The 15,668-nt window shown below is 47.4% G+C and overlaps 1 long non-coding RNA gene across 1 annotated transcript in view; it reads right to left on the minus strand.

The window, feature by feature from the left end:
- Positions 1-2,191, minus strand: part of LOC144782950 (uncharacterized) — a 32,302-nt gene extending 30,111 nt beyond the window's left edge. Inside the window, exon 1 of the long non-coding RNA XR_013601331.1 lies at positions 1,699-2,191. This is a non-coding gene — a long non-coding RNA (uncharacterized LOC144782950). The remainder of the gene's footprint in view (positions 1-1,698) is intronic.
- Between the last annotated feature and the right edge of the window lie 13,477 nt (positions 2,192-15,668).

Consider the following 15,668-nt stretch of genomic DNA (forward strand, 5'->3'; position numbering starts at 1 on the left):
TTCGCATGAAAAACACAACAGGAAGCAGCTACGGATCGGCCACATTTGAGTACTTGATGTCATGTGACACAGAGAGTAATGTAAACCCTTCTCCCCACCATAATAACCACAAGCTTCAACCAGGCTTTGACTGACCCAAAAGCAGCAGCATTTGCTGCTCAGAGTGCATATTCACCTTCCTGCCAGCAACAAAGAACGCAAGCCTGACTGGGGTTGGACTGGCCTGTTTCGATTATTGCCTTCACTATTGCTCCCTATTCTGCAGCAGATCACAGGAAGGTCGTATTGCACCCAGCCACTTACCTTTAGGGTTACCACGAGGCTCTTTTTACTGGCATGAGCAGTATTTTATTGGCCTGGCTGTTCTGAGAAGCCCCGAAAGTTGATATTTTTCCTCCTATCAGTGCATTCTTTAAAAAGTAAAAATAAGAACACTTTGCAGTGTTTTGGAGCTGCGAAGTTAATCATAACTGACTCATTAATAAAGTAAAGACAGAAAGTCCATCGTAAAATATATACACTTTACAAAGACAATTTTTTAAATCACTTTCAGTCCTGCGTGAGCCTGAAATCGACATGAGCAAATGTCCAGTATTTAGCAACCTTACTTACTAGTGTGAGGGAAATGCTGAAGGTGCCTACTTGTTGTCTCCATTCAATAGTGCTGGCGTCCATAGCAATGTAGGCAGGGGCTCCGGCAGAGGCTCGGTCTCTCGTTGCACAAGGGCAATTCGACCAGTGGCAATGGAGGCATCAGTCCAGATTTTCGAAAGTTAGTGACCCCAGTGGTGCGGATTGCTGCTTCAGGGAGAGGCTACTTGACCCCGGGGCAGAGGAGTCGAAGTGCACAGCACAGACTGCGGACGGCCTGCAATGCTGGTCTCTGGTGCAGAGCCGAGTACAGTAGCGCAATGATGTCTTTTAAAGACAGTACTCGGGCGCCTGGTCACAGCGTAAACGGACAGGTGTGCCACAGCACCGGGCGGACTGGCAGACAAACAGTTAGCAGATCCTGCTTTAGCCAGCCTTTGCCCACTGGGCCCCTCTGGCTTCTCCATGGCAATCAAACATGCAGAGCAAATGTGGACTGAAGGCCGCTCTGTCCCACGTGGGACCCGGCCCAAACAGGATGTGAGGGCCCAACTACATGGATCGTCAGACAGCGGTCTCAGTAAATAAAATTAAATTCAACAATCAACTGACTCGCGGACTCCACAGACTGACATTCATTGAAGGCTGAGGCACAAAACATAGGTAACAGCCAGGGTGCACGCAATGGTAATCTTTATTTCAAATACGACTCCACCCTATAAATCAGTTACCCCGAACGATGCGGTCCGTCCCGGTCGGAGCGAAACTGCCCACCCAGCCCCGCAGCCACCAGCGTGGCACACATGACCTGCCTAATTAAGAGTCAACACACAGGCAACCCTATACAAATAATTACCCTGAGAGCGGTTGGCCCCGGTCAGCGCTCCGCTACCTGCCCAGCCCCTCAGCCAGCGGCCCAGATCATCACGCCAGAGATGCAACAGACTCTGACACCATTATGTCGCATCTGAAAATTGTGTGATCACCAACATACTAAGACTTCAGCTCTACACAGGCAGTGCACGCAGGCGAAGATAACCGACAGCACGCTAATATTAAACCACGTTTTATTAGAAGTGAGAGCGATATCTCACTCCACTGACTTACTTTGAGAGGCGAGAAGCTGCAAACTGATACAGGCCGACCGCCTCGTGGCCACAACCACTCCAGCAGCATGAAGATTCAGCGGCAGAGATGCACGGTGGTGTTGTTCTGGCCTGGGATTTAGCCGTCACCGCAGTCCTGTCCTCGGGGTTGGGTCAGGTTTGCCGCCGTTTCTTGGACCCGAGCAGCCCTCGCGGCAATCATTTTGGTTTGCCGCTGGCGCCCGCGTTAGTCCAGGCTGGGGCCTGTTCATGTGAGTCTATCCTGGCGGGGCCGAGCAACCGCCATAAGAGGCCCCACTCGAGGCACAAGAGTCAGCAGCAGTGTAGCTAACGGTGCACCATGAGCGGCATCATGACGCACTGTGACCAAGTTGAGCCTGCTGTATAATCTGCGTCTTCGTCCTGCCGCATGGGGTCGGACGGGTCGGGACCCTGCGGCCGGCCCGGCCTGCTGCTGCCTGGTGTGCGTTGCATGATGAGCGCAGACCGCACTAACTTCCTGTTGGCGGCCGGACGTGACGCGGGAGTACCGCACATCCGGATTTAATGATCATCCCGGCCCCCTGCTGACACGTCGGAAGGTGATCATCATTGGCTGCAATGTGGAGGCAGCCCGGCCCCTGCGCAGTGTCATCATGTGCCGCATTCTGTGTTTAAGCTGTTTCCAGGGCAACAGGCAGCTCTCCAAGTCCTGGCAGATAGAAGTGCAACTCGATACATTTGTAGCGCCGGCTCTCAGAGAGCTGCGGCGCAGTCTGCTGTTACTTACTGTTTGGGACACAGGCGGCACCTCGGGCAGCAGAGAGCCACGGTTCACAGGCACAAGTGACAGGCGCCGTTGGCTCGCAGGTCACGGTAATGCGTGACATTTCATTTCAGTGCGGTGATGCGGATCACGGCACTGAAATGCGTGGGTGTCACACGTGTTGCGTGACGCTTGGCAGGACTGGCCGACCGCCTCGTGGCCACAACCACTCCAGCAGCATGAAGATTCAGCGGCAGAGATGCATTGTGGTGTTGTTCTGGCCTGGGATTTAGCCGTCACCGCAGTCCTGTCCTCGGGGTTGGGTCAGGTTTGCCGCCGTTTCTTGGACCCGAGCAGCCCTCGCGGCAATCATTTTGGTTTGCCGCTGGCGCCCGCGTTAGTCCAGGCTGGGGCCTGTTCATGTGAGTCTATCCTGGCGGGGCCGAGCAACCGCCATAAGAGGCCCCACTCGAGGCACAAGAGTCAGCAGCAGTGCAGCTAACGGTGCACCATGAGCGGCATCATGACGCACTGTGACCAAGTTGAGCCTGCTGTATAATCTGCGTCTTCGTCCTGCCGCATGGGGCCGCATGGGGTCGGACGGGTCGGGACCCTGCGGCCGGCCCGGCCTGCTGCTGCCTGGTGTGCGTTGCATGATGAGCGCAGACCGCACTAACTTCCTGTTGGCGGCCGGACGTGACGCGGGAGTACCGCACATCCGGATTTAATGATCATCCCGGCCCCCTGCTGACACGTCGGAAGGTGATCATCATTGGCTGCAATGTGGAGGCAGCCCGGCCCCTGCGCAGTGTCATCATGTGCCGCATTCTGTGTTTAAGCTGTTTCCAGGGCAACAGGCAGCTCTCCAAGTCCTGGCAGATAGAAGTGCAACTCGATACATTTGTAGCGCCGGCTCTCAGAGAGCTGCGGCGCAGTCTGCTGTTACTTACTGTTTGGGACACAGGCGGCACCTCGGGCAGCAGAGAGCCACGGTTCACAGGCACAAGTGACAGGCGCCGTTGGCTCGCAGGTCACGGTAATGCGTGACATTTCATTTCAGTGCGGTGATGCGGATCACGGCACTGAAATGCGTGGGTGTCACACGTGTTGCGTGACGCTTGGCAGGACTGTCTGTAGCCCTGCCTACATGTGCGTTACGTTGTATTATGCTGTATGGCACTAGATATATGCGGTACATTAAACTTTACTACAGGAAGTGTGCAATTCTAGTTTGAACCTGCATTTGCTACTCTGCAATACGTTGTGCTCTGCATTACTCCATTCGACGCTGAATAGATTGCTTGTAAACTGAATAGTGCTGAATATGTAATTCTCTCGGCGAAGAGTATAATGTTGGGTACATGGGGTTCCTGAGATTCTTACTACACAGTGCAGTGCTACCAGTAGTATCTTGAACATGATGAATTATATAAAGTTTAATCTAAAATTAACTTTACTGCGCTGAATAAACGGCTCCCTTTGCAGTGCGCAGTACAGCGCCGTGTACCTGTGTGTTGCAAACACTAAGGAACTAGAGGTGGTTTTTCTTCTGGGTGTCAGACCTCATACTTGAGCTACTACAGCGTGTTCGAATCCAACTTTCACGAGATAGGCGCATGTGAGTCGTAACATTTCAAGATCGGCACGTGCTGTCACACAACTTATGATACATTGTGTTTTTAATATCTTCTTTATGACTCTCAGTGCGTCGTGTATCCAGGAATGCCTTAAGCCGTGGCTGTCCATAATTATATGTGGTAGTATCTTGGTTCTAGGGTGACAGACTGTTTTGTCATCATCTCCAAGTTGCCGTGACTCTATTGAAATGTGTGTGTTCTCTTTTTTTTTTCTTGTGTTTTTTTCTTGTTTCTTTCTCTGGTATTGAATGTCGAAACCATGGAAGTTGTAAATACGGTTGAGATTAACCTTCAGGGGAATTCCATACAGCCATTAGAGGGGTAATTAAAGTAGTTGGAGTGTGAATATAATTTTATGGCAACCGTTGCTTCGGAAATACGAAGGGAGTTCTTGGTAGCAGCTTTTAATAACCAGACTTTTTCATGCTGTAAGCAGGAGCTAACAAGTATTTACAATGCAATAGGTCTCCGTTCCGCCCCCCTCCCCGTGTGCCCGTTCCCGCCCCCCCCCCTCCCCTTTCACTCTCTGTTGCTTGTTGGTTTATCCACGGAAGAGCCCCACAGGACTGCCCACCATCCAAAATCTATTCTGGACGCCACTTTGTTGAAACCTTTAACGCTCACATTTATCAAGTGGGTTTATTTTCCATAGACAGAAAACGGGAAACAGCCCTGGACGAAAGCTATTCATTCTCATCATCTCACACCACACACGTTATCCTGATTTGAAACCTTTGTACATTTTTAGATTTGTTAATGTTGTAAATGTGGCTCTGTAGTTTCTGAATCTTATTCACAGCGGGACGATAGTGCCAAGTGATTCCAGTAATAACAGTTTGGCATGACACCAGAATGCAACACATTTTGTTTTACAGTTTTTGTACTTTTTATAAACTCTGTAGAGTCGGATAGTGAAGACGGCTATCTATTAAACAGCCCTCAGCTTCATTATGCACTTTTCTCTTACTTTCTTTTTTCTCATTCTCAAGTTGTGGGTATCCATCATCCATGAAGTAATACATCATACGATACGCTGTCAAATGGTGTTGATTGATACCTTATTCTGTCGTCCTCTTCTTATGTGGGTGGGGCAGAGGCCATCCGTACAATTTTCAATATTGGATTTGTTTTTCGTTTTTCCTCCCTCCATAGTCTTCCTTCAGCTCGAGTAGCTTATGTGACACCAGTCTGTTTTTTTACCCTTGCATATTGTGCCATCAACCATTTGCAGTAGATGACCAACATAAGTGAAGGCTTGCCCGGGGTGACCATTCACATGAGAAGTAGATTCTCATGTGAATGGTCACCCCGGGCAAGCCTTCACTTCAAGTGAAACTTTTAATACCAGGTTCCTCCAGGACGATCTGGTTTGCGTGAAGGATAATGGTGCCCGAATCACCAGGAGACATTGTTTTTCAGCATTAAGAATAATAGGAGATGTTTAGAGGGTCTCGGTCTGTCTGTGGCTCCCGGGATGCTTCTTTGTGGAGGCAACCGTCACCCACCCAATCCAAGCAGGTCAAGTAACCATGGCAAAATGGAAGGGTCACGCAACCCCCTTTCCTCGATGACCTGACACCGACTTTGAGTCACTCCAGTTAAGGTCAAGAAATTCGAGGTGTGCATCCAGGAAATGAGAGCCTTTTAAGGGCAAAAACGATTTGGCTCTTTAAACTACATGGCACAGTCAGGTTAAGCATTGATGCCCCTCTGGAGTTAAAGTTCCAAGTTGCTCATACAGGCTCTCCTTCTGGCAGTCATGCTGCAGGCCTTTTGCGCCAAGAGGTTGAGAACGTCTGCCTCATTGGACGTGGGCCTGGGGAAGAAGCCTCAGTTTGCTGCAGTGACTCTGGATGCTGGACTTGCACCAAGAGTAAACTTAGTAAGGTCTAACTCCTAACCAATCCCCATCCATGTATTTGAGTGCAGCTCTAGCACTGTGCAGGTGACAGTTGAGACGGAGGTGATGACCCGGTCAGTCAATGCAGACCTTCACCACAAGTAGTAGTGCAGGAAAACAGAGACTTCCAGTGTTTGACCTAATCACTTGTTTTTCCCAGTGGCCCTGTGTATCAGCCATTGCTACACTTTGCATGGGACTGAATATCCATCCATTATCTAAGCACACTCAAACAGGGCCAAGGAGGCGTTGATTGCATTTCCCGGGCGTGTACCTGTAAGAGATGCATGCTGGGTGGCTTTGCAGGTTTTCCTATGTGCATTCTTTTGATACTTGGCTCTGTCCTACTTTCGTTCTTCTGATACTTGGCTCTTAAGACTTGCTCACTGCATCATTCTAAGCTTGGCCCAATTTCGCTAAGTCGTGTACTACCAAATAATTCTAGCTCCTCCTCCCTTTTTCATTCATTCTCAGTTGCTGTGAACTCTACAAATAAAGTCATCAGTTGGAAAGATCCCAGATGTAAGAAGAGTATAAAGTTTTCTTTGGAATAACATCATTACTTTTTGTTCATAAGTTTCTTGTCATAATGAATATTGTCCTGCTGTCACTGAGCCTTCAGCTAAAACTCATGCAAGCTTGCTCCTTCAAGAAGGAAGTTGGCAAAGGCATTCATATGAGCAGGTATGGGGACAGGGTGTGTATGATGCATGTTTGCCATTTTGATACTGGTTGCTAAGTTCTCATGATTTTAAAACTTTTGTAGCTGTTTACAGTCTTGTCCACTGTATAGCACATAGCGGATGATGGGAAAGAGCTTACAGAAAATTGCTGGGAGTTTCCATAAAGTAAACTTTATCTTTTTCAATATTACCACCCCACTCAAATGTGTGGTCAAAGACCTCTTCATATATTAATTACAGATAACTACAAACATTGTCAGGGGTGGCTGGTTAATTGTGGCATAAACGCTGTATGAAAATTACAGTTGTGCTGTTCCTGAATGATCTAGAATTTAGCAATATACAAAGGACAGTAGGCTATAGAGTCAAAGAGATGGGAATCCATTTCTTTGGAATGTAATGCCCTCACACACCCAGTTGGGTGTCATGCTTCATCATCGAGCTGCTCGTCATCTGGCTGGCGCTGCAATGCCTGACTGCTCCCGATGAGGTGCACTTTGGCGGAGATCTTTTTCCAAATAGCTGTTTGGTGCAGTGGGGGTGAGAGATTTAGTGAGTGTAGATGAATAAGTGGTGTGTGATGTTTATGTGAGTTAAAACAGGGTTGGGAGTACCAGCAAAAATAACTTTAATTGTGGGGTCTCCTACCCTGATTAAAATAAAGAGGAAAGGCGCAATGGTAAGTTAATGCCTTAGGTGTGACCCTCCTCCTTGTGGTTGGTCAACATGTTTCTTTTCAATTTTACAAGTCTAGAGGCCATTCGTCAGGAGCTAAAGTTAAAAAACTATCTACACTAAGGTGGACTAGAGAACTATAATGAATTAATTTTGGGGATTTAAGCCACCATGACTTACTCTATCTGATGGCTGATAGTACTGGTTCTACCCTAATTGGAATATACTACTGCTTCATCAATCCCCGGCCTTGCCACACCATTGTGATCCACCACTCACTTGGGAGGGCTAGGGAGTGCAGAGTGACTAGGGAGTGCTATGGAGTGCTAGTGACTGCAGAGATTAAGCTAATGGCAATGTAAATGACAATGCCATTTATTTATCTGTTTTCAAAACCAACACATTAATACAAATTTTGTCATTTACAATGCCAATAGCTCTAACTTTTCCAAAGGCGAAACCATTGCATTGTAAATGCTTGTTTTAAATTGTTGTGGGTAGTAGTAGTCAGTAGGCCCAGAGCTATTCATGGGTGGGTGCATGATGAAGCAACTGTTCCTTTGGTGTGTTTTGAATGTATTTCATTGGCAAGCATCATTTAGGGCATGGATGGCATTGGATTGAGTTGGGAAATGTGTTTTTTGGGGTGGGGTTTCTGATGTTGGGTGTCTTAAAGACATGCCTTTGTTGTGTGTGTCTGGTGTGTGTTGGTGTGCAATGCATGCACCCTGCAGACCTTTTTTGGGCCTGTCTATTTTTGTTTTTGCATTTTATTGCATTAAAAAGGCAGAGCAGTGTGCTTTAGCATGCATCCTTTGCCTGGCTTTTATAGGCCTTTTGGCATCTCCTGGTGTTTCCCAGGCCTCCTGCTTGCTTGTGATTTGTGAGTGTCCATGTGGCTGGTGTCCTTTTTTATTGTGGGAGTTATTACTTATTAGTGTCCTGCTTTTGCCATATAAGCCTGCATGGTTTTCCTATTGTCTTACTGCTTCCATCCATCCATCCCCTTTGCCAGCAGCAACACCATGAATGATGTGATGCTCAAATAATTTAATGGCAAATAGGGTCCACCGCACTTCCATTACATTTTGATTTTGGTGGTTCTTATTCCCTTTCGTATCCTTCCTGAGAGTGTAGTGTGTACACAGTAGTATAACATAGCCCTTGGTGACAAAGTCTCAGAAATGGCTAGACTACATCTTTTGTTTGTTTGTTTGTACTAGTACAGTGGTAACTGAACCACAACAACAAATGCAACTTTTCACTGATGTTCTTCTACTGGCTTATTTGCTTTTAGGTGCACAAAAATCCAGAGGAGGAGGTGTCATCATTATCACACGTTGTACTACCAGCCAGACAGAAGTCCTGCTGAGCATCACGTCCGCGTGTGACCACAACTTGTGCACCTGTGTGAGAAGAAGGAACAGAAAAAGGAAGTGCCACTTACCACGACTGGTGTGCCGGCCAATGTTTTTTTGGGACCAAAAAAATTACGCCTGCAGCAGCGTTGTCCGGAAACCAAGCTGGGAGCAGCACCTCCGCACCAGCGGTCCAACCCCACCAACCTAGGCCCAAGCCCTTGAGTTTCGCAGAGGTAGCCAGTCTACTAACAAGCAGCAATGTTGAAATGTAATTATCGCAAAGTAGTACACAATCAACGCAGGCGGAAACTCAGCAGATAAGTGTGCAGCAGCAGCCGCAAGAACAGCAGCAGCCGCAAGAACAGCCCACAATAGTAGTTGTTGCTCCTGAAGTAGGGGCATTTCAGGAAATCGAGCTTCCTGCAGACAACGTGGAGCAAACCACTGTTTCGGAAGATCTATTGTCTTCCAGACCACCAGCAAGGGAAAGGAGGCTTAGTCCATCATCTTCTTCTTCAAGCCCTGCTTCTGATGATCGTAATGCCACTTGGCAGCCACCAGCTCAGTCTGAGAGTGATGCACGCCACAAGACAATGCTACTGAAAAGGAAGGTTCCAGAAAAACGTAGAGTTATGGAGGTAGATGTACAAGAGATGGATGATGTTGATGAAGACGAGCCAGTCATCACGCACATCAGTCCGGCCCCAAAGGGGATGGAGAACAACATTATCACCCTATCCAGAAAGGCTGCTGCTGAGCGGGATGTACAAAGCGATACAAAAGGGGATGATGGACGGAGCGTTTGAACAAATCAAATGAGCGGGATGTAGCACGGATACCACCAGCACAGGTTACACCACCATGACCTCCAGCTGCCATATATATTTTCAAAGGCCTGGCATGGACCTACATCCAGCTCAACCATCTCTGTAGGTAGTGGTAGTAGAAGTCTCAGTGTAGCTGCACAGAGTCACATTCCAAGCACACCCCCCAGTTAATCTGGTATTGAAAGTGGCACATCCAGCAGCACCAGCAAGTTCTCCTCCCCAGTTTGGGACTTCTTATCGGTTAGCACTAAGGAGGAGAACGTTGCTATATGCTCAATTTGTCGCACAGGTGTTTGGCGGGGTAAGCTTGGTACAAACTATGGTACCGGAGGCCAAACGAGTCATCTCAAAATACACCACACTATCGTGTGGGAAAATCACCTACTTCACTTACAACAAAGTAAAAAAAAATCAACCCATTGATGTTGGGCATGAAGAATCAGGGGACGATATGCAGAGGAAGGTGAAGAAGTGGGAGGCATTCCTAGCCCTGTCCCCAGTAGTGTAGTGGTACCGCTCACATCCTCCTCAGCAACATCTCAGTGGCACCGCAGTAAGAGCCATACTCAGAGTCAGGCTGAGACACCAAGGCGACCGAGTACTGCAATGAAACAAAGTGCGTTGTTGAGCCTAAGTGGGTTGATGAAAACAACAGCACCACAAAGGAAAGTAATCCAGCCTACCATTGAGAGCATGCTTAGGTTGGAGGGGCCGTACCAACGCAACCACCCAACGGCACAGTTCTACAATGCGAAGCTGGCTAAAATGTTAGCGCTGGACCTTCTCCCTTTTTCTTTACTTTTTTTAAACTTTTGATAACTTTATTTCGGTCATAGACCATAAAAGTGCAGATAAAATACATACACAAATGCACAATCGATAAAACAAGGAATAAATAGCAGATCTGGATAAAAATGGATTAAACTAGATAGTTATCAAGACTTGAAAAGTTAAAATTCATAATAAAACATAGTTGAACAGAAGAATTTATCCATAACTTTTCCTTCTACGCCACATGCCAAATAAAAAGCCAGAGACAGCAAAAACGATGGGAGGGTGAGTGTCATACGTTAAAACCCTACAAGCCTGTCTACAATATCTAAACCCTAGATTCCTGCATAGCGGAGTCAACCAGCATTTTCTTAAAACCTCATATGCAGGACAAAAAAACATTACATGGCTATCATCTTCACATTTATAGTAAACATGCCGGGCAGGCAATATTTTTTGGTTTAGCCCATTTGCAAGTAAATGCTCTAAGTGTTAGAGTGCCATGCCTTAGCTAAATATAGAGCTTCCTCGCAAGCAGTGGATAAATTACATTTAAAAAATCTTCCGCTCGCAATTCAGAGTCCACCAGGAGGAACTCTGCTGAAAGTCTTCCTAGGGAACCTGAACTCTGTAGGGCTAATAAATACTGCTGCCTCAGCTGACTTTTGAGTTCTTATTTGGATATCCCCGGGCAACACACCTCCGGGGTCTCCCAGAGCTGAGGCAAACCAATCCAAATACTAAGAGACTTAATATGGCACAGCCACGGAATGTTCTTGCCTTTTAAAAGAGCCCAAACCTCTAGAAATTCCTCCCTATATGGGGCTAGTTCGGGCACTGACCAAAGTCTCTTCCTATAAAGCAAGGGCCGTGCTGATAATAATTCTTCTATAGATTCCAACCCCAAGTCAAGTCGTAGAGGAATAAGTAGTATACTAGTTGGCAACCCCAAAACGCTCCTCATAAAGCCCTGCTCAACCGTCAGGAGATTAGAAATATTTTTGTGGCCCCAAAGTTCTGCACCGTACATTGAGGCCATTCTTGCTTGTAGTCGGTATATTTCAATAACCGGGGTTGCCGGCTTGAAATCCGAGATTCTGTGGACTTTGTTAATGCCCCCCATTACTTGGGATAACCTAAGGGCTGATTTGGAGATTTGGGAACCCCAGTCAAAATTTTCAGTCAGGGTAATGCCCAGGTAGACAAAGGTCTTGACTCTCTCTAGGGCAGAACCGTGAAGTATGGGGTTCGGGCGTGTCTGCTTTGGGGGATTGAAAATCATGAACTTGGTCTTGTCCAAGTTAATCTCCAAACCCCGTAAAGCACAAAATGCTGAGAAGCCATCCAGGATGCGCTGGATGCCCGATGATGTTTTGGATAACAACAAAGTGTCATCCGCAAACATCAGAGCAGGCACCCGCCTGGCGGCCAACCTAGGGGCATCATTGTCATTTACACCAATTAGATGGTCAAAAAGGCCATTGATGTAAAGACAGAATAGCGCTGGTGCCAAGATGCACCCTTGGCGTACACCCTTCAGAACAGGAAAATGTGCCGAGAGATCCCTGTTCCTCCCACACCTAACTTGGGCATAATTACTAGTGTGAAGCCTAATTAAGATGTTCAGTAGATAGGATGGGAGACCTAGTTCTGCTAAGACTTCCCACAGTTTTCCCCTTGGAACAAAATCATAGGTGGCCCGTAGGCTGCCACCCTCCATTCTCACCGTCTTCCAGAATAGGACCTGTAGCCGAAATATTTGATCCAGAGTGAAATACCCGTCCTGAACCCGGCCTGGAGTGTAGTTAGTATTTCATTTTCTTCCATCCACCCCTGGATCCTTTCTAGAATGACCCTGCCCATTAGTTTCTGTGTGGTATCTATGAGGTTTATCGGCCTATAGTTTGATGGTGTTAATGGGCAGCATTTCTTGAAAATGGGAACGATCTCGGCACTGAGCCAAGTATCTGGTGGGTCGATTCCCCTAAAAATTGCATTAAATAAAACAACCAGATACGGTGCCCATATTTTGGGTTGAGATCGGAATAAATCCCCGGGGATTTTATCTAGGTCGGGGGCCTTATTTGGTATTAGTCTTGCTATTGCAGACTCGACCTCCTTCAGGGTGATTTCTTCGGACCATTCTAGATTATACACGTCCCCAAAAAGCCGGGGGGCAAGCCCCCGGTCTCCATCCAAGAACCTAGCCAGTCAATACTCGTGGCTGGGTCCCGGGACAGGGAACAGGGGACATGCCACAGTTTCCCTTGGCACCGCCGGTATATACTCCTGGAGAGGATCGGAATTGGGAGGGAGAATAGTCTCTTCAACCGAATTGGCGTATAGCGCACCGAAGTGCGCTTCCCACACTGCGGGTGCTATATTCGGAGTTTAAGCCGATCCTCCCCCGCCCACACCATAACTCACAATAGTCCAAAACGTTTTGGAGTCCCTGCGTGAGAGTGCAGAGCTAAGCTCCTCCCATCTGCTCTCCTCCCATTGCTTCTTTCCCCTGGTAATAGCCTTTTTATATTCGAGGCAGAATTTCTTAATACTAGTTCTGTCTTTGGTTTTTATTGCAGAAAGCAAATCTTTTTTAGATTTCCTACAGGCAACATCATACCAAGGATGTGTCCTGGCCTGGTAGGCTTTTTCCCTTCCCATGGGATTAAACACATCCACAAGCCTGGCAGGCAGCTGTTTGTGAATTTCCACAGCTCTGCCCTGTGAGTCTAAATCCAAATTGTCAATGGCTATATCCCCCATGTCTACTAGCAACGTTATTGCTATCTGGTAGATTTCTGCAAGTTTAATGGGGGAGTCCTGGAGGTAGGGCCATTTTACCCTCCGCCTATTATTAGAAATCAAAAGCGGGAACAATGGACCTTTAGACATAGGAGGAGGGTTTGTTAACCCGAAACTCCCAGGTTTAAGTGTTAAGACAAGGGCATTGTGATCGCTGTCTTGCCGTGGATGAACCCTAAATTCCAACAGTTTGTCCCAATGTCTAGCTTCCATCATAATATAATCAATGATGGAGGTTTGCCCCAATCTATTAAACGTGGCTAATCTCGGTTTGTCGGGCTCCAATCTCCCGTTACACGCCCGCAAAGACATTGAAAGGGAGAAGGATTTGATTTGCAGGACCAATGGGGTCCATGTTCTGACAGTCGGGATTAGCGGATCGGGAACATGCCAGAACCGGTCCTCATCGTCTGGTTCACCCGCATTAGAAGTCACGAGGGTCTCGAACTGGCAGTTGAAGTCGCCACCTGCTATTAGGGCGATCAAAGGGTCGAGAGACTGAACAACCTGTTTTAATGTTTCAATAGTGTCTGATTCCTGGCTGCTCCTGAGTGGTCTTGAATAGATATTTAATATGGCCACCTGGGGCCTATCTTGGGGTGTTAGGAGCACGCATTGGACATCAAGAGAGTTAGTTGGTATCTGAACTGCCTAGACACCCAAATGCGTGCCCACCCATATTGACAGGCCACCCGAAGGCCTCCCCCTACCCATAGTTGTCGCCAGGACATCAAAGGTGGCAAAGCCGGTCCCTACACACTCCTCCAGTGCCCATGTTTCCTGCAGCAGGCAAATATCATGCATTGCCATAAAAGAGCCCAATTCAGGTAAAGCCAGTTTGCTTTTCATTCCAGCCACATTCTAGGACAATATTTTTATACCACTGTCGACTGGGCTGGTGTTGATTGATGATTCGCCCTTACTTTGGTCAGGCCCAGTACTACACAATAAGAGCTTGGGCTCTGATGACTTTTCCATTGCCTCCCTATTAGCATTTCCTCGGGGGGAGCACCCCCCGCCTGCAGAGTACCAGCCCCGATTCCATCCCAACAACTGTGGGGTTAGCATATGTTGTTATGTTATCAGGGGTACTGCTATCATCATTGCCCACCCATGTCCCTATCTGGGTACCCAGACTGCTGCGTGTTTGGGGCAAAAAACTCTGGCACACAGGGCGTCAGTCAACCCGTTCTAGCATGCTATACCTATTTCTCTGTGGAAATATTGAAAGTAAGGGGGTAAACTGCTGACAGCCCTCCCAAGATGTTGCTCCATGTTGGGTTCTGGATTGTAAAGTGTTCCAACCCCCGTCCTGTCGCATACCTCTATCCTGTCCAATCCTCCGAAGGGGAGTAGAATAGAAATATGACAAGTGTAGGGGGAATATTTGGGTATTAGACCAGGATGGCGACCTACTGCAGATATATTCTACATAACGTGGGTTCCTAAAGTTAATCACCACACAGTTCCCCGCAATAGTTTTAGGTCCAGTCCCAATCCAGTCTACTCTTCTGACACACAATATTTCCCTTTTTCATTTGTGGAAGGGGTGGGTTTCCTTGAATTTGTATCAGCCATCAGCCCCAAATGGAAGGTTCCTAGCCGGTCCTATTTCGCAAGAATTGCTGTTCTGGCACTACATCATGATGTGCTGGAATTGGTTGGGCAAGCTTTGCAGCAGAGTGCTGTTCACAATATCCACCTGACAACAGACATGTGGACCAGTTGCCAAGCCATAGATTACATGTGCATCACTGCACACTGGGTCTCTTTGTGGGGGTTAGAGATAAGCTATCTGAAGGAGGTGCTCTTAACACAGCTCAGATTTTTACCGCTACTCGGAAACATGCAACTGTAGCCATGTTCGCCATGGAGAATTCTCATACTGCTGTAGACATTTTGGAAGAGTTTTGCAGCAAGGTTTTTGAATGGCTGCGCCCAAGAGGGCTTAGTATTGGTTTTGTTTCCACAGATAATGGCAGTAATGTACTTAAGGCCATGGAGCTTGGTTCCTATTTCAGGGTTCCGTGTTTGGCGCACGGCATAAACATTATAGTTCAAGACTTTCTGGGAAAAAAACATAGTCAGCAACTTACTGACCACCTGCCGAAGAATATGCACTCATTTCAGCCATTCTTTTAAAGCTCGGAAGCAGCTGAGGATCATTCAACGTGACTATAAAACGCCACTCAAAACACAGGAGGTGGCCACACGTTGGAACTCAACTTATTACATGCTTGATCGTCTGTTTGAGCAGTACAGGCCACTCAATGAATATGTCATCCGAAGAAGAGATGCTACTTGTGAAAGGCATGACCCTTCAGATGGACCAATGGTGCCTAGTTAAATGCCTGACTGTAATGCTTCGTCATTTTAAAGTCTTCACACGGGAAGTCAGCAAGGAGGATTGTACTATGGGCCAAGCTATCCCATTATTGCAAATGCTAGAACATCCGCTGAAGGCAGTGTCTGAATCATACAAATGACTAGAGGGGAAAAAAAGAAGCCTATGAGTTGGTGGAGAGCTTAGCCCGTCGCTTAGCTGACAATACAAGGGTGCAAAATTA

The sequence above is a fragment of the Lissotriton helveticus genome, chromosome 9, assembly GCF_964261635.1.
Source record: "Lissotriton helveticus chromosome 9, aLisHel1.1, whole genome shotgun sequence".
In the NCBI taxonomy this organism is placed as follows: domain Eukaryota; kingdom Metazoa; phylum Chordata; class Amphibia; order Caudata; family Salamandridae; genus Lissotriton; species Lissotriton helveticus.